The sequence below is a fragment of the Podarcis vaucheri genome, assembly GCF_965113315.1.
Source record: "Podarcis vaucheri genome assembly, chromosome: 12".
Lineage (NCBI taxonomy): Eukaryota > Metazoa > Chordata > Lepidosauria > Squamata > Lacertidae > Podarcis > Podarcis vaucheri.
This window is the reverse complement of record NC_138750.1, coordinates 58110305-58128966: the sequence shown is the minus strand read 5'-3', so window position 1 is coordinate 58128966 and position 18662 is coordinate 58110305. Positions and strand designations below refer to the sequence as shown.

The following is an 18662-nucleotide window of genomic DNA, read 5'->3' as shown; positions in this document are numbered from 1 at the left end:
GGTGTGCATTGTAAAGCAGCGGTAAGGAATTTGGATCCCTCTTGATGTTGTAGGACTCCAGCTCCCATCATCCCTAACCGCTCACCATGCTAGCTGGGGCTCATGGGAGGGGCAGTCCAACAAGATCTGTAGTACCACAGGCTGGCTGCCCACGTTGTAAGGCAAAAACATGCACCGTATTTTTCGCTCCGTAAGGCGCACCTGACTATAAGGCGCACCTACTTTTTTTGGGGGGGAGGGGGTTTCAAGAAAAAAAAATATGCGGCTCTTGGGGGCTTTTGAGGGAGGTGGGGGAAGTGAGGGAGCCTCACTCTGTCCCTTCCCCCACCTCCCGCAAAAGCCAGGGATAGCTGCGCGAAGCCTCCCCAGGGCAGCGGGATGAATTCCCCCCGCTGCCCTGCGGAGGCTTCAAGGGCTACCCCAGAGCTGCTCAGGAGCTTGGCGGGGCTGGCGGGGGAAGCCTGGGTCCCCCCCCAGCCCCAGGGACCACACATTCACGCCATACGATGCACATACATTTCCCCTTAGATTTTAAGAGGAAAGAAGTGCGTCTTATGGAGCGAAAAATACGGTAGTTTAGTTGTCTTAAAACAGTGAATATTAGAGTTTGAAACTTTTAAAGTGCTGGTATCAGGTACTGTGCTCGAGCTGTTGTGGACTACAACTTCCATTAGCCCTAGCCGGCATGGTCAATGGTAGGAGGTCAAGGGGTGTTGCAATCTGGAGGGTACTACATTGGCTATCCCTGAGGGAGAGACTAAGAAACTAAACTAGAAATCAGGAAGTCACCTTTCCCCAGCTTTAAATCATGCCTCTGCCATGAATCTATAAATTGGCCTTAGATCACTACTTCCACAGCAGACAGCAGGCCCATGCAGAGTTTGTCTATGGCCCGGGGCAGAAGTCTTGTTAGAATAAAGTTATAAATTCAAACCAAAAAAGCCTATTCCAAACCCAAAAAAGGCTATTCCTGGCCTGCCACCCTCCATGGGCCCGACTGACAGACTTCCAGGAATTCATGAATTGGTCAGAGAAGGTTGACTGTGAGCCAACAAAAACTACATTATTCTTTCTCTCCCTATTCTAGAGACTGCACACCTCCCAACTTCACTTTATCTGATGTTGTAGCCTGTGGAAACCTATCCTACCTACCGGTAATTAGCTAGAGATGCCAATGTACATTTTGTCCTTTGCCAATACTAAATAACACAGACGCTCTCTGTGATTATACTACTCCCTAGCGAAAGGACTTTTGGAAGATTAACCAGTTTAGTTTTCAGTTTGGGGTATACAACAGCTAATTGTTGCAAGCCAATGTATAAAAGTCAGGTTTAAGTTTAGGAGCGCAATCGATACCTAAACTGAATATCTCGAGAAGGATGCACAATTCCGAAGCCACAGCGGCTTCCATCTACTGGTGGGATTTCCTCTTCTGCGTTAACCAGTTCCATGTCAAAACAGGTGAGCATCAGGATCACAAACATCTTCAATTCACTAACAGCAAAGAATCGCCCAGGGCAAATAGACGGCCCTCCGCCAAAAGGCATAGTGCATTGTTTGAGCTTTTTCCCATTCTTATAGAATTCTCTTTTGGTGCCATCTGGGTTCAAGAACCTGTCGTATTTGAACGTGTGAGGATCTGGGTGGATTTCTGGGTCCATATGCAGGCCAAGGAAAGGAAAAAGAAGTAGATGGTCTCCTTTACGAAGGATGTATTCTCTCCCATCAGCCATTTTAAGATCTGTATCCTGCATCACACTTCTGAACAGGAAGGGATTCGCTTTCAAGCGCAGAGTTTCTTCTATTGTACTGTCCAGAAGAGGAGTCTTTATTGTTTCCAGGGAGACATCGATGATGGGGCTTCCTGGATTCACTTCCTGACCAGTGTCTCTCAGTACTCGGTCCACTTCTTCCCACACTGCCCTCATTGCTTCTGGATACTTCAGGAGATGCACAAGAACCCAGAAGGCAGCGGGACCAGTGTTGGCTTGAGATGCCCAGAGGAGAAGAAACATAAATTGTGTCCTCATCTTTTCAGTCACCCCAATCTCAGCCATTTGCTGATCTTGCTCAGCTATCCAGTTGCTGATGTTATCCTTCTGATAGATCTTTTCTACCGACAGTATGTCCCATAAGAATTTCCTCAATCTTTCTGTCTCCATTTTGCCCTGAGGGTCCAGAATACCAAAAACCATTTGGGGAAATAAGTGATCAAATTTCTGAAAATTCCCAAAAAAATCTCCGCGTTGTGTTAGTTTATTCTCCTTTGCATTTCCTTCACTCTCGACATCTTTGTCTGGGTCAGTTCCAAACAAAGCCAGAAAGGCAGCCTGGAATATTGTATTGTAGCTAAAGTGCAAAACCCCATCCTGCTGCCATTGTCTCTTATTCTCACCTGAATCCCAGCTATGAAGCATCACGGTCTTCAACTTCTCCATCATCACCTGGTTCAGGGCAGCTAGACTCTTGCCTCTCAGATACTTCTTGCTATTTTGCTGCACAATTTTGTGATGAGATTCGGATGCGTGGAACCTAAAAGCATTAAAAACTATTTTCAATCCAAACGTATCGAAATCCAGCTTATCTTTGGACTTTTTTATTATATCCCGGTAAGTGCAAGGGTCCAGCACAAAATGTAAGTAATTGCCGCCAACCAGAACCGTGAAAATATCCCCGTGTTTCTTCTGCATGCACTCCAAAAATTCTACAGGTTTCTTCTTGAATTTAATCGCATGCCCTAGCCATGGAATGAAGCCTTTGTCCAGAGGAGGTTCCTTGGGTCTCCTCTTGCGAAATGCTCCTACTGCATAGAGCCCACCAAATACGGTTGCGAGGAAGGATGCGAAGAAAACACAAAGCGCAGACTCCCAGGAATCCATGACTGGTGTTCAGAAGCCAAGCCGCTCAGCCAACCCAAAAAACAAATCCTCAGCTCTACTTATAATGTACCTGCTTGGCTGCCCTGCGTAAAACTGCCTCGGCTCATTTGAGTTGGCAAGCTCTCCTCAATTTTGCATAATTACGGCATTGCATTATTCTCTCAGATTTATGTTCTGCTTGTTCGCGAGCTGAAAAAACCACTGAAGCACGTGAAGTGGAAATTATTACTAGAAGTATGTTACGACAGCTTGCTAGCTAGGAGAGTAAGATTGTGTTAACCGAATTATATGGTTACCAGCTCCCTGGGTCAGCAGCTGTGGTACAGAACCACTCAGTCTGTGATTCACTTTCAGTATTTGCCCAGTAGCACAGCAATTATGTTCCGTAGTACATTGTTATAGGTTCTCCTAAATTCCTCAGTGCCAGATCCTCCTCGTATTTCTTAGGTTTAGCAAAAGTTAGAATTAATTGACTAAACTATGCCAAACACAGAAAGCCCTTGATTCAGCTTTTGCCGGTGAATCAGGTCAGCTTGGCAGAACTAGCTGAGGTCATTGGAGGAACAGAAGGCTGATGATGTCTAGCCATTTTTTTAAAAAAGATATTTATTAAAAGTTTTTAAGATATAACAAGAAAAAAGAAAAATAAACATACAAAATAAAAAACAGTTAAAAACACACATTGATTTTCAATAACATAACTTCCATACACTTATTTCCTCGGACCTCCTCATACCTCCCTTCTTTGTATTCCAGTTCGATTTGTTAGTTCAGCAAATCCTTACCATTAAACTTTTACCCATTTGTAAAACCTCTTTTTTTATATATCTCTTAAAGCATTACAGCTGGAAACCGCTTAGTTTCTATCCAACATCCTTCTAACATTCATTAATTTTGCAATGTTTCTGTAAGTAGTCTTTGAATTTCTTCCAGTCTTCTTTCTGATGGTGTTTCCTGCTTGGCAGGGGGTTGGACTCGATGGCCCTTGTGGTCTCTTCCAACTCTTCTATGATTCTATGATTCTATGATTCTATGATTCACCGACTCTTCTCCCTGGTCTCGGAGATGGCTAGCCATTATTAGCCCATCAAGGAAGCCATTAAGAGGTACCAGCTGTGGGGAGGGGCCAGACAAAAAGGGTTTAGGAATTCAGGTTGGAGGTAGTTTTGCTGGGTTACTAGCAAGCCTGCTGCAACTATGGAAAGAGCAAGAGATCCTCTACTGTGTGTAATGCTGGTATTCTCCCACCCGACCCCCAATCCAAGCTCAGGTTGTATTAATGTGTAAAGAAACCATATATCATAAAGACACCACTGACTCCACTGTGCCTTATTGTCCGACAGGAAGCACAGACCCCATGATCCTTGCACTTCTGTGGCTGGCGTGTAACAATGTAAATCAAGCTAGTGCAATTGATATTTTACTTGTTCCTTCATGTTCTTATGAAGCAGCCACTTTACCCAACTGCATTGGCTGCCAACAAAGCCTATTAAAAAATCCATCTAAAAAGCTGCACAGAGTAGCTGGGGAAACCCAGCCAGATGGGCAGGGTATAAGTAATTAATAATAATAATAATAATAATAATAATAATTATTATTATTATTATTATTATTATTATTATTATTATTATTATTTTATTATTATTATTAGTTTCCAGGCCCAATTCAAAGGGTTGGTTTTGACTTAAAAGGTAAAGGACCCCTGACAGTTAAGTCCAGTCGCGAACAACTCTGGGGTTGCGGCGCTCATCTCACTTTGCTGGCCAAGGGAGCCAACATTTCTCCGCAGACAGTTTTTCTGGGTCATGTGGCCAGCATGACTAAGAAGCTTTTGGCGAAACCAGAGCAGCACACGGCAATTACCTTCCCACCAGAGTGGTACCTATTTATCTACTTGCACTTTGACATGCTTTCAAACTACTAGGTTGCCAGGAGCTAGGACCGAACAATGGGAGCTCACCCCATCGTGGGGATTTGAACCGCTGACCTTCTGATCGGCAAGCCCTAGGCTCTGTGGTTTAGACCACAGTGCCACCCGCGTCCCTGGTTTTGACCTACAAAGCCTTAAACAGCTCAGGATCATAGTACCTCAAGGACTGCCTCTCCCCATATGAACATCAGAGGCTTTTCATGATAGAGCTGGATGGTAGCAACATGAGAATGGGTCTTTTCAGGAGAATGTACAGTATTTAAAGGGGATTTTGCACCTTGAATTTACTCCAGGTAGGTTTGTTATGCTGCCTGTTGAACTTTTGACTTTAGTGTCCAGGTTTCATTCAGGTCTTGATAATTTAACTACTTTATTAATGGGGTTCTGTTTATCAAAAGGGCTTCCCCTAGCATGGCTCGTATAACATACATTCAGCATAAGAAAAATCCCTTCCAGTAGCACCTTAAAGACCAACTAAGTTAGTTCTTGGTATGAGCTTTCGTGTGCATGCACACGTCTTCAGATACAGTGCTGCCTCGCAAGACGAAATTAATTCGTTCCGCAAGTCTCTTCGTCTTGCGGTTTTTTCGTCTTGCGATGCACGGTTTCCCATAGGAATGCATTGAAAATGAATTAATGCGTTCCTAGGGAAACCGCCTTCAGACCAGGTCCGGGGACAGTCTGTCCCCGGACTTCTTCTGAAGGCTGGGGGGGGACAAGGGCTTTTCTTCCCACCCCCAGCATTTTAAAAAACCCCGGGACAGCGGAGGACTTCTCCGCTGTCCGGGGCGATCTTAAAATGCTGGCGGGCGGCATTTTAAAATCGCCCTGGACAGCGGAGGACTTCTCCGCTGTCCGGGGCGATTTAAAAGCCCCTGGGAAGGCAGGCAGGGGGGACAAAGACTTTCGCCCCCTGCCCGCCTTCAGAAGGTGTTCCCGCCCCCCGCCCCACTTCGGAACAGCTTTCCGAAGTGGGGCGGCTGGGGCAGGCGTCCCCTGCCCCCCCTCCCCACTTCGGAAAAGCTTTCCGAAGTGGGGCGGCTGGGTCAGGTGTCCCCGCCCCCCCTCCCCACTTCGGAACCGCTTTCCAAAGTGGGGCGGCTGGGTCAGGTGTCCCCGCCCCCCCTCCCCACTTCGGAAAAGCTTTCCGAAGTGGGGCGGCTGGGGCAGGCGTCCCGCCCCCCCTCCCCACTTCGGAAAAGGTTTCCGAAGTGGGGCGAATGGGTCAGGCATCCCCGCCCCCCCTCCCCACTTCAGAAAAGCTTTCTGAAGTGGGGCGGCTGTGGCAGATGTCCCTGCCCCCCCTCCCCACTTCGGAAAAGCTTTCCGAAGTGGGGCGGCTTGGGCAGGCGTCCCCGCCCCCCCTCCCCACTTCGGAAAAGCTTTCCGAAGTGGGGCGGCTGGGTCAGGCGTCCCCGCCCCCCCCCTCCCCACTTCGGAAAACCTTTCCGAAGTGGGGCGGCTGGGTCAGGTGTCCCCGCCCCCCCTCCCCACTTCGGAAAAGGTTTCCGAAGTGGGGCGGCTGGGGCAGGCGTCCCGCCCCCCCTCCCCACTTTGGAACAGCTTTTCGAAGTGGGGCGGCTGGGGCAGGTGTCCCCGCCCCCCTCCCCACTTCGGAACAGCGTTCCGAAGTGGGGCGGCTGGGGCAGCTGTTCCCGCCCCCCCCTTCGGAACAGCGTTTTAAAATGCTGGGGGTCGGGAGCGAAGCGCTGCCGACCCCCAGCATTTTAAAATCTCCCCGCGTCCCGGGGAGGTTTTAAAAAGCTGCGGGTCGCTGCCGAACCCCAGCATTTTAAAACCTTCCCGGGACGCGGGGAGATTTTAAAATGCTGGGGGTCGGCAGCGCTTCGCTCCCGACCCCCAGCATTTTAAAACCTCCCCGGGACAGAGACTTCTCTCCTGTCCCTTGGAGATTTTAAAATGCTGGGGGTCGGCAGCGAACGCTTCGCTCCCGCCCGCCAGCATTTTAAGATCGCCCGGGGCAGGCGGGGGGAAGGCAGGCGGGGGGGGGAGCAAAGACTTTTGCCCCCCGCCGGCCTTCAGAAGAGGTCCTCTTCTGAAGGCCGGCTGTGGGCGAAAGTCTTTGCTCCCGACCGCCAGCATTTCCCTATGGGCTTTCGTCTTGCGATGCAAGCCCATAGGGAAATTCGTCTTGCGAAGCGCCTCCAAAACAGAAAACCCTTTCGTCTTGCGGGTTTTCCGTCTTGCGAGGCATTCGTCTTGCGGGGTACCACTGTACACTGAAACAGAAGTTGCCAGATCCTTCTATATAGTGAGAAGGTGGGGAGGGGTATTACTCAGAAGGGTGGTGGGAATGGGAGATAGGCAGATAGCTGAGATGAGCCTGTTGACGACTCTTAACGACTGTAATAGGTCTTACAGGAAAAGGCAAGGGGTGAGAAGGTGAGAAATGGCTTAGTCATGTATAGTGAGATAAGAATCCAATGTCTTTGTTCAGCCCAGGTTTCTCCATGGTTTTAAGTTTGGTAATGAGTTGTAATTCAGCAGCTTCTCTTTCCAGTCTATTTCTGAAATTCCTTTGCAGTAAAACAGCTACTTTGAGATCTTGTATAGAATGTCCTGGGAGATTGAAGTGTTCTCCTACTGGTTTCTCTGTTTTGTGATTCTTGATGTCAGATTTATGTCCGTTTATTCTTTGGCGTAAGGTTTGGCCTGTTTGTCCAATATAGATGGCTGAAGGACACTGTTGGCATTTGATGGCATACACAATGTTAGACGATGAGCAATTAAATAGTCCCGAGATGGTATGTGTGATGTTGTTGGGGCCAGTAATGGTGTTGTCCGGGTGTATGTGGCAGCAAAGTTGGCATCTGGGTTTATTGCAGGCTCTGGTGCCAGTGTCCGTGTTAAGTCTGGTTGTAGTATTATTGTGGGTTAGGAGTTGTTTAAGATTGGGTGGCTGTCTGTAGGCAATGAAAGGTCTTCCTCCCAGAGCTTGAGAAAGAGAACTGTCATTGTCCAGCAGTCATACATTCATTCAGCAGTCTTTCTCATAGGCCCAAGGAGAGAGGGGAACGGTGGAGGCTTTGTGCTTAAACATTATGCACCATTTTTTCCTCTGTGCCCTAGCACTACACATCCCCCTTACAAACACAAAAATACATAGTGTGTTGTGATGTGTCTGTTCATGTTTGCATCAAAGCATACTACAATACAATATGATATCTTTATTGTCATTGTCCCATACAGAACAATGAAATTGAAAAATCTACATAAGACATTCAAACACCCCTAAAAACCATTTTAAAATACAGTATTCTCCTATAGAGACTCCTTATACTGTGTTTAAAACCAGAATTGCATTTGGGTAGAAACTGTTTCTCAGACAGCTAGTCCTAGTCTTTATAACCATATACCTTCTTCCAGAAGGCAGAAGCTCATCCACTCTTTGGGCTTGAAAAACTTCATGATTGAGGTTGAATCCTGACAAGACGGAAGCACTGTTTTGGGGGGACAGGGGGTGGGCGGGTGTGGGGGATTCTCTGGTCCTGAATGGGGTAACTGTGCCCCTGAAGGACCAGGTGCACAGCCTGGGAGACATTTTGGACTCACAGCTGTCCATGGAGGTGCAGGTTAATTCTGTGTCCAGGGCAGCTGTCTACCAGCTCCATCTGGTATGCAGGATGAGACCCTATCTGCCCACAGACTGTCTCGCCAGAGTGGTGTATGCTCTAGTTATCTCCCGCTTGGACTACTGCAATGCGCTCTATGTGGGGCTACCTTTGAAGGTGACCCGGAAACTGCAATTAATCCAGAATGCGGCAGCTAGACTGGTGACTGGGAGTGGCCGCCGGGACCACAGAACACCGGTCTTGAGAGATCTGCATTGGCTTCCAGTACGTTTCCGAGCACAATTCAAAGTGTTGGTGCTGACCTTGAAAGCCCTAAACGGCCTCAGCCCAGTAGACCTGAAGGAGCGTCTCCACCCCCATCGTTCTGCCCAGACACTGAGGTCCAGCTCTGAGGGCCTTCTGGCGGTTCCCTCATTGCGAGAATTGAGGCTACAGGGAACCAGACAGAGGGCCTTCACGGTAGTGCCGTCCGCCCTGTGGAACACTCTCCCACCAGATGTGAAGGAAATAAGCAGCTATCTTAGATTCTGGAGCAGATCATTAAGCAAACAGTCTGTGAGCACCTAGAAAGGAATGCTGTGATCACCAATAGTCAACATGGATTTCTGAAAAATAGGTCATGCCAGACTAATCTGATTCTAGGTCACGCAGCTTGACCCTCAACTCTGGCCTTTGTCCTTCTAACAATGATTGAGTTTGAGAGAGGTTACGCCCTCCCATTTGGTATCTGGCACAGAACAACTTCCTTTGCTACCTTAATGGCCTATACTTAGAGAGCCAACCAGGAAGCTAGCCTGGCTGTTCCCGGAATTGAATCCGTCCTAGGTCCAGGAATTAGAGGAGAGTTCAGGCCTACCCCCCCGCACTGCCCAAACTCATAACACTATGCAAGATTTAAGACAGGTGTACAGTGGGTGCTTGGGTTGTGAATGTGATCCGTGCGGGATGCATGTTAGCAACCCGCGTTCGCAACCCACAGCGGCGCATCTGTGCACGCGCGGGTTGCGATTTGGCACTTCTGCGCATGCGCAAAGTGTGATTTAGCGCTTTTGCGCATACGCAGTTGCCGAAATCCGTAAGTAACCCGTCCCAGTACTTCTGTGTTTTGGCGGTCCGTAACCCCAAAAAATGCAACCTGAAGCGTCTGTAACCCAAGGCATGGCTGTATTTACAAAAACATCTTTGGAAAATCTGTCTGGGACTCAGAACAGAAAACGCAAAGCAGAGCAACAGACCCAACTGCAGAAAAGTTATGATGGTGTGACGATGTTCCTTCGGCCTGATGGAGCAGCAGGTTCTTCATGCAGTTATAATGGGGATGCTCAACGACGACAGCACAGACCAGCCTTCACCAATGTGTTGGTGTCATACTGCAGGACAACTATCGTCAGCCCAAGTCAGCCTGGGAATGCAAAGTGTGCCAGCTAACCCCCCTCCAAATTTGAGGCTAGGTGGGTGGCAGGGAGAGGAGTCCAGCAGGAACATCCATTTAAGGGCTGCAGTGACAACCAGTTGGGTGGCGAGTCGTCCCCCCAAGTGGAAATAAAGACACGTGACCCAATTATTTAAGGTTAATGGGCTAAATATGGCCACAACTTCATTGGTTACAGGTGATGAGCGGTATTGGCTTAGGCACTGCAAAAAGGAACTCTGTTCCTCACTTTTAAAGAATGCAAACAAGGGCTGTCAACATCCCTGGATTGCCTTGGGTTTGGTAAGACCTTTGCTAAGATTTGGGGCTCATCCACGCTCGCTTTTTGCCCTGTCCTTTCTAGACTCGGGTCCATGTTCTAATGCTTCATGTCTGAGCATTTTCTCCCCACCCCCAATTGCTTTCACAAGGAAAACGCGCTATTTAATGCTGAACTGGAACAAATGCCAATTTGGGTTTTTTTGTAAATTGCAGTTTGCTCTGATTTGGTAATAAACAGCAGACTTTCATGGAGTAAGCAGCAGGGTGGAAAAAGGAGCTCGGAGCTTTACAGGACAGCACAAAAGGAAGTCAGGATGGACCCTTTCTATTTAAACCAGGGGTCAGCGAACTTACCAAGCCTTGGGCCGGTGTCTCTAGCGCCGATTGCGTGGCGGGCCAGAGGGCAGGGGAGCGCATGCCCATAGGCGTGCGCACATGCTATTTCCAGGTCGGAGGAGCACCGGAAATAGCTTCTGCGCATGTGCACAGGTCTCCTCCGACCTGGATGTGCACTGGAAATAACGTTTGCACATGCGCAAATAATGCTTGCCCATGCGCACAAGCTATTTCTGGTGCTCCTCCGACCTGGAAGTGGGCAGCCGTGTAGCGCAGTGTGGGTAAGAGTGGGCAGCGGCAGCGGGCGGTGGGGGTCGCCACGGGCCGGATAAACGAGTCGCTTGGGCCTTACCCGGCCTACAGGCCTTAGTTTGGGGACCCCTAATTTAAACTTTCCCCATCCTGGTGCTGTTTTCCCTGTGCTCCCGGCTGCATACCGTAAGGTCGCAAATATCAGCCGCACTTTAACTTTTCACGGCCGGAATTTGGGGGAAAAGTGAGGCTTATATTCAGGCCCATCCTGATTTTTGTGTGTGCTGTGTTTCTGACAATGCTGACGTGGCCTCACTCCTGTCAGCAATCGGGCTGCAGCATTCTGCACTAACTGCAGCTTCTGGACCAGATGCAAGGGAAGTCCCACGTAGAGCGCATTGCAGCAATCAAGTCTTGAAGTAGCCAATGCATGAACTCAAATCCATTCATTTTCCGTTCTACCAAAAGTTCATACAGGGTTCTCTAGTTCTTAGTGAATGTCGACAATAATTTCTCTCCAATCAAACCTAACAGCTTTACACCCAATAACTTCAACAAATATTTCTCCATATTAAACCATAATATTGTTTTTCTTTGTTCACCCAAGAGTCTGTCTTCTGTGGTCATATCTTAAAACAATATTCCATAGTTGTTTACTTATTGTGTATGCATTAATTCATATCCAGCTCCATATCTTCCAATCCCTGTTTTGCTGTGGTCTTTCTTCCTGATTAAAGAATTCCATTCTTTCCATTTTGTTTCCTTTGCACTAAGTCACTCACTCCTGTCCGGCTTCCCGGGAGCTGCAGCTTCTTAGCCTCCCAACATAGAAAGGAGCTTTTTCAGAGCTGTGTAAAGAGCCCTTTATTTATTTCAAAAACACACATTTTTGCCATTTTGTCACCCTCCTCAGTGATGACACCCGGGGTGGCCTGCACCCACTGCACCCCCATCCCTACACCACCGAGAGGGGGATTAGGCAAAATCATAAAAGGCAAGATTATGTTCTGCTTCCAGTGTCGGCGGCAGTGATGCTTCTCAGTGGCATAGCGTGGGTTGTCAGCACCCGGGGCAAGGCAAGTAATTTGCGCCCCCTAACCCGTGGATTTGCACCCCCTAACCCATGGATTTGCGCCCCCTAACCCTAACCCCCAGATGTTGCGCCCGGTGCGGCCAGCCCCCCCTGCACCCCCCACGCTACGCCACTGATGCTTCTGAATACCAGTTGCTGGATGACGCAGGAGGGCAGAGAGTTGCTGCACTCAGATCCTTCTTCTAAGCTTCCCATAGAGATCTGGGTGACCACTGTAAGAACAAGACGTTGCGCTAGACAGGTCAGTGACCCCATCCAGTTTGTGCAATCCAGGTTATCCAGGCTGTGCAAGATGAGTAAGGCTAGCGTTGCATTATCAACTGTAATTAATTCCTGGAAAGAAATAAAACTCAGATGAACGCTGTCAGGGATCAGCTTGTTGTGGAACACCAACCATATCTGAGTGCTTTTATTACCATACTGAAGAACACTTTTGGCAAGCATTATTTGATATGTACAAACTGGGTGTCCACAGGTTCCAATGTTATGAGAAAGCAAAGCTTTTTCTCTGTCCACACCATATATAATCTATCATACCGCTTCTTAGGGCTTCTCCACACTTCCTGTTGTTCCACTGCTTTCCCCCAGGGAAAAGGGCTGTTTAGTGCTCAGCTGGAGCAAAGGGCAACCACGTTTCCCATTGGTTCCCATTTAGAGGTAAAGAGTGGGTTTTCCTGGGGGAAAGGAGTGGGGTAAGGCAGTAAGCCACTTGGACACGTGCCTGGGAATAATAATAATAATTTATTATTTATACCCTGCCCATCTGGCTGGGTCTCCCCAGCCACTCTGGGTGGCTTCCAACAAAGTATCAAAATACAGTGGTGCCCCGCAAGACGAATGCCTCGCAAGACGGAAAACTCGCTAGACGAAAGAGTTTTCCGTTTTGGAGGTGCTTCGCAAAATGAATCTCCTATGGGCTTGCTTCACAAGACGACAATGTCTTGCGAGTTCCTGCTGGTTTTCCCCCCTTCCCCCCCCTTTTCTAAGCCGCTAAGCCGCTTATCAGCTGATCCGATCAGCAGATAAGCCGCTAAAAGCGCTAATAGCGCTAATCCGCTAATCCGTCAATGGGCTTGCTTCGCAAGACGAAAAACCGCTAGACAAAGAGAATCACAGAATGGATTCTTTTCGTCTTGCGAGGCACCCCTGTACAGTCGTCTGTTAAACATTAAAAGCTTCCCTAAACAGGTCTGCCTTCAGATGTCTTCTAAAATTCTGGTAGTTGTTCCTCTCTTTGACATCTGGCGGGAGGGTGTTCCACAGGGTGGGTGCCACGACCGAGAAGGCCCTTTGGCTTTCCACTTGGGGGGACGACTCGCCACCCAACTGGTTGTCACTGCAGCCCTTAAATGGATGCTCCTGCTGGACTCCTCTCCCTGCCACCCACCTAGCCTCAAATTTGGAGGGGGGTTAGCTGGCACACTTTGCATTCCCAGGCTGACTTGGGCTGACGATAGTTGTCCTGCAGTATGACACCAACACATTGGTGAAGGCTGGTCTGTGCTGTCGTCGTTGAGCATCCCCATTATAACTGCATGAAGAACCTGCTGCTCCATCAGGCCGAAGGAACATCGTCACACCATCATAACTTTTCTGCAGTTGGGTCTGTTGCTCTGCTTTGCGTTTTCTGTTCTGAGTCCCAGACAGATTTTCCAAAGATGTTTTTGTAAATATAGCCATGCCTTGGGTTACAGACGCTTCAGGTTGCATTTTTTGGGGTTATGGACTGCCAAAACACAGAAGTACTGGAACGGGTTACTTACGGGTTTCAGCAACTGCGCATGCGCAAAAGTGCTAAATCACACTTTGTGCATGCGCAGAAGTGCCAAATTGCAACCTGCGCGTGCACAGATGCGCCGCTGTGGGTTGCGAACGTGGGTTATGAACATGCATCCCGCACGGATCACATTCACAACCCAAGCACCCACTGTACACCTGTCTTAAATCTTGCATAGTGTTATGAGTTTGGGCAGTGCGGGGGGGTAGGCCTGAACTCTCCTCTAATTCCTGGACCTAGGACGGATTCAATTCTGGGAACAGCCAGGCTAGCTTCCTGGTTGGCTCTCTAAGTATAGGCCATTAAGGTAGCAAAGGAAGTCGTTCTGCGCCAGATACCAAATGGGAGGGCGTAACCTCTCTCAAACTCGCTCATTGTTAGAAGGACAAAGGCCAGAGTTGAGGGTCAAGCTGCGTGACCTAGAAGCCAGGCTGCAGGCTGAGCAGCTGGGAGAGACAGAACCACGCCTGATTCCTGTTGGGAATGGAAGAAGCAAGACCCTCTTGGGATGTTAATGCTGCAAGCCCCTCCCTCATAGACTCAGGAGACAGGGTTGACCTGCAACCATACACTGTTGCAATAGGTGGTGTTGACCTCACCTGTACTATTGTATTGGTTATCATGAATGCCAGGTACAAGGCTTTGTCAGATGCTTGCTGCGCCTCTGGTCCAGTATACCTGGTCCAGTATACCTGAAGGAGCATCTCCACCCCCATCGTTCTGCCCGGACACTGAGGTCCAGCGCCGAGGGCCTTCTGGCGGTTCCCTCACTGCAAGAAGCCAAGTTACAGGGAACCAGGCAGAGGGCCTTCTCGGTAGTGGTGCTGGCCCTGTGGAACGCCCTTCCACCAGATGTCAAAGAGAAGAACAACTACCAGACTTTTGGAAGACATCTGAAGGCAGCCCTGTTTAGGGAAGCTTTTAGTGTTTAACAGACAACTGTATTTTAATACTTTGTTGGAAGCCGCCCAGAGTGGCTGGGGAAACCCAGCCAGATGGACGGGGTATAAATAATAAATTCTATTCTATTCTGTTCTCTGCTGTTTCAAGGTAAGAGTGATTTTCAGAGTGGGCGTTTAATGAAACCTCCAGCAAATCAAATAAGCATATCAGATGTAACCAAAACAGCTGGGAAAATTAAAACAGAGACTGAGTACAAGGAAAGAGAACGCGGTGGACCTCTGGGGTGAAGACACGATGAGAAAAAAGATAATGAGAAGGCATGATCCTGAGAAAGGAAAACCCACAGAATCGATTCCCACACTGTGAGGAATCTTCAAAGCCTTTCCTTGCTCTGCTTTCTTAACTTTATTGGGATTTAGGAAGGGAACCTAGCCTACAGCCAACAACTGCTGACCTAGAACAGAGGGTTTTATTCTAAAAGAGCTGAGTCAGAGAAGGGAGGGGGCAGAGATGGAGGCAAATAACTGGAGGCAGGGAAGAAGCCAGAAGGACAAGCTACAGCGTGTCAGAAAGGGGGGGGGCAGGAGAGCACTGGCAGCAAATTATCGAGAATAATAGGGCCTGTTATACTGCCAAGGTTTGCAGCCCTACCTGAGCCATGCAATTTAGTAACACTGCAAAATGAACTTGAAGTGGGGAGCAGCCATAGCTGTCAACTTTTCCCTTTTTTTAAGGGAAATTCCCTTATTCCGAATAGGATTCCTCGCAAGAAAAGGGAAAAGATGACAGCTGTGGGAGCAGCTCCAAAGGAACTGTTGCCTAAGCACAATTTATCCTACTGCCAGACCCGGGGGAGCAATTTGCCTTCTCGGCTCACCCATCGTGGGGATTCGAACTGCCAACCTTCTGGTCGGCAAGTCCTAGGCTCTGTGGTCTAACCCACAGAGCCACCCGCGTCCCATTTAAGTGAGTAGTTGCCAAGAAAACCTAACATGATAACAGAATCACAGAATTGTAGAGTTGGAAGGGCTCCCAGCCCCTGCAAGGCAGAAATCTCAATGGAAGCATCCTCAGGCTTAACTTCAGTTTCAGAAGGGATTAAAGGGATGGAGCAACTCTCCTGCCAGGAAAGGTTGAAACATGTGAGGATTTCAGATTAGAGGAAAGATGTGCTAGGGCTTGTCCATTTGTCCTGTGCCATGGGTCCAAGCAGTTTTCCAAAATGACCAGCACTTCTCAGAATGCGGCAGCTAGACTGGTGACTGGCAGCGGCCACCGAGACCACATAACACCGGTGGTGAAAGATCTACACTGGCTCCCAGTACGTTTCCGAGCACAATTCAAAGTGTTGGTGCTGACACGGCCTCGGTCCTGTATACTTGAAGGAGCGTCTCCACCCCCATTGTTCTGCCCAGACACTGAGGTCCAGCTCCGAGGGCCTCCTTGTGGTTCCCTCACTGACATTACAGAACTAAACTGAAATGTATTAATTCCACTCTTACATCTCATGACATAACAGAAAAACTTCATGAGCCAAGAAAGGGGGAGAAGCTTATAAACTAAAATATGAATCAGCATTTTAACAGCTGAACAGAGAAAAGGAATTAAAATGCTGCAATTAAAAAAAAAATCATGAGTGGATGGGTAAAGCATGTAGAACTGAAAATTTACAAACCAGTTAAAACCTGGAATCGCTGACTGCTAAGAAACTACACAGATGGATCATGGGGATGAACAGCAGAAACGGGTAATGAGTGAGGCGGTTGCATTGTCCTAGATGCTTCCCATTCCACCAGTCTCCAAAGAAAGCCTGACATTAATTAGATATTGAGCCAGGCTAATGCTGGCTGCAGATCCAGTTACGGTAACCTGCCTGTCAGTAGATCCTTCCACTGGATTGGCAATTTGGATCTGCGCCCCAGACATCTGGCGAATCTCATTGATCTTGGCGCCTTGACGCCCAATGATGCATCCAATCAGATCATTTGGAATGGTGAGTTCATGAGAAGTAGTTTGAGCTGATGCATCCAAACCACTGAATCCAGTGTTGCCATGAGACATTGGAAAGTGTGACTGTTGCATTGCCAACTGGTGCAGCTTGGTCAGCTCTTGAGGTGGTCCCTCCAGGTCAGAGTTGAGGCACATTGATGGGGCGGTGTGGGGGTAGCTTGCACTGCCGCTGCTGTACCTGTCCTGACCGCCTGCAAAGATGACAGGAGAACTGGATGGCTTGGGTCGGTAGGGGATGGTGACACCCTTTGAGGGAGACTCCAGCATGACCACACAGATCTGTTTGACGCACTCAATGATGGACTGTGGAATCCCGGCAATGGTGATCGCTCTCTCAGTTGAGTTGGGCAACATGTCTCCAGCCACCTGGACCTGTGCCCCCGTGCTCTCTCTTATCTCCTTGATCTTGCAGCCTCTTTTTCCAATGAGAGAGCCACATTGGCTGGCAGGTACCACAAGTCTCAGAGTGACGGGGGGCCTGCTAGAAGCCATGCTGTTGGTCATTGAGCTGCTGATGTCCTCTTCCAGTTTGTCAATGATCATAGCAAATGCTTTGAAAATTGCATTAGTGGGTCCAGCAAGAGTGATAATCCGTTCTGGGCAGTTCCCTTCTGAGATGTTAATGCGAGCACCACTCTCTTCACGCATCTTCTTTACAGATTCTCCTTTCTTCCCAATGATGCTTCCAACCTCCTTCCCATGCATAAGTAGGCAAATAGTAAGTGTGACATTTAAACCTCCTTCGATAACACCAGTGTCCATCTTGAGCTGTATTCAGTTAAGTCAGGCTTGAAAGTGGTCAAATCTTTGGTCGCTGGAAGGAAAATCAACCTGGCGGGGTGGCTAGGCCCGGCCGCTCACACGTTCGTTCGCTCCCTCGCTGGGGCGGGGAAGGGGACGGGACGGGGGGGAGCGGGAGGAGGGAGGGCGGGTGGTGCGCGGGTCTCCGGGGCGGGCGGAGGGAGCAGGACGGGGGGAGGGGAGGAGGAGAGAGCCGGGGCGGACGGGCGGGATGGCGGCGGCGGGAGGAGGGCAAGGGCAGCGGGAAGGGGCTGCGGCAGCTGCTCTTGCGGCGGCGGCCTCGGCGGGTCTGAAGCCAAGTTACAGGGAACCAGGGAAAGGGCCTTCTTGGTGGTGGCACCCACCCTGTGGAACACCCTCCCACCAGATGTCAAAGAGAAGAACAACTACCAGACTTTTAGAAGACATCTGAAGGCAGCCCTGTTTAGGGAAGCTTTTAATGTTTAACAGACGACTGTATTTTAATACTTTGTTGGAAGCCACCCAGAGTGGCTGGGGAGACCCAGCCAGATGGGCAGGGTATAAATAATAAATTATTATTATTATTCCCAGGCACGTGTCTAAGTGGCTTACTGCCTTACCCCACTCCTTTCCCCCAGGAAAACCCACTCTTTAGCTCTAAATGGGAACCAATGGGAAATGTGGTTGCTGCTTGCTCCAGCTGAGTGCTAAACAGCTCTTTTCCCTGGGGGAAAGCAGTGGAACAACAGGAAGTGTGGAGAAGCCCTAAGAAGCAGTATGATAGATTATATATGGTGTGGACAGAGAAAAAGCTTTGCTTTCTCATAACATTGGAACCTGTGGGCACCCAGTTTGTACATATCAAATAATGCTTGCCAAAAGTGTTCTTCAGTATGGTAATGAAAGCACTCAGTGTTCTTCAGTATGGTAATGAAAGCACTCTGATCCCTGCCAGCGTTCATCTGAGTTTTATTTCTTTCCAGGAATTAATTACAGTCGATAATGCAACACTAGCCTTACTCATCTTGCACAGCCTGGATAACCTGGATTGCACAAACTGGATGGGGTCACTGACCTGTCTAGCGCAACGTCTTGTTCTTACAGTGGCCACCCAGATCTCTATGGGAAGCTTAGAAGCAGGATCTGAATGCAGCAACTCTCTGCCCTCTTGCGTCGTCCACCAACTGGTATTTAGAAGCATCACTGCCCCCGACAGTGGAAGCAGAACATAATCTTGCCTTTTATGATTTTGTCTAATCCTCCTCTCAGTGGCGTAGGAATGGGGGTGCAATGGGTGCAGGCTGCCCTGGGTGTCATCACTGGGGGGGTGACAAAATGGCAAAAATGTGTGTTTTTAAAATACCGTATTTTTTGCTCTATAAGACTCACTTTTTCCCTCCTAAAAAGCATTGGCGTAGCGTGGGTTGTCAGCAC

The 18662-nt window shown here is 48.8% G+C and overlaps 2 pseudogenes across 2 annotated transcripts; both read right to left on the bottom strand.

The window, feature by feature from the left end:
* Positions 1-642: 642 nt before the first annotated feature.
* On the bottom strand, positions 643-3050 carry LOC309514950 (7-alpha-hydroxycholest-4-en-3-one 12-alpha-hydroxylase pseudogene; annotated as a pseudogene). The gene has a single exon. The product of its transcript is annotated as a 7-alpha-hydroxycholest-4-en-3-one 12-alpha-hydroxylase pseudogene (transcript).
* A 12878-nt stretch (positions 3051-15928) lies between these two features.
* LOC309515670 (poly(rC)-binding protein 2 pseudogene) lies at positions 15929-17397 on the bottom strand (annotated as a pseudogene). Its single transcript has one exon. The product of its transcript is annotated as a poly(rC)-binding protein 2 pseudogene (transcript).
* Between the last annotated feature and the right edge of the window lie 1265 nt (positions 17398-18662).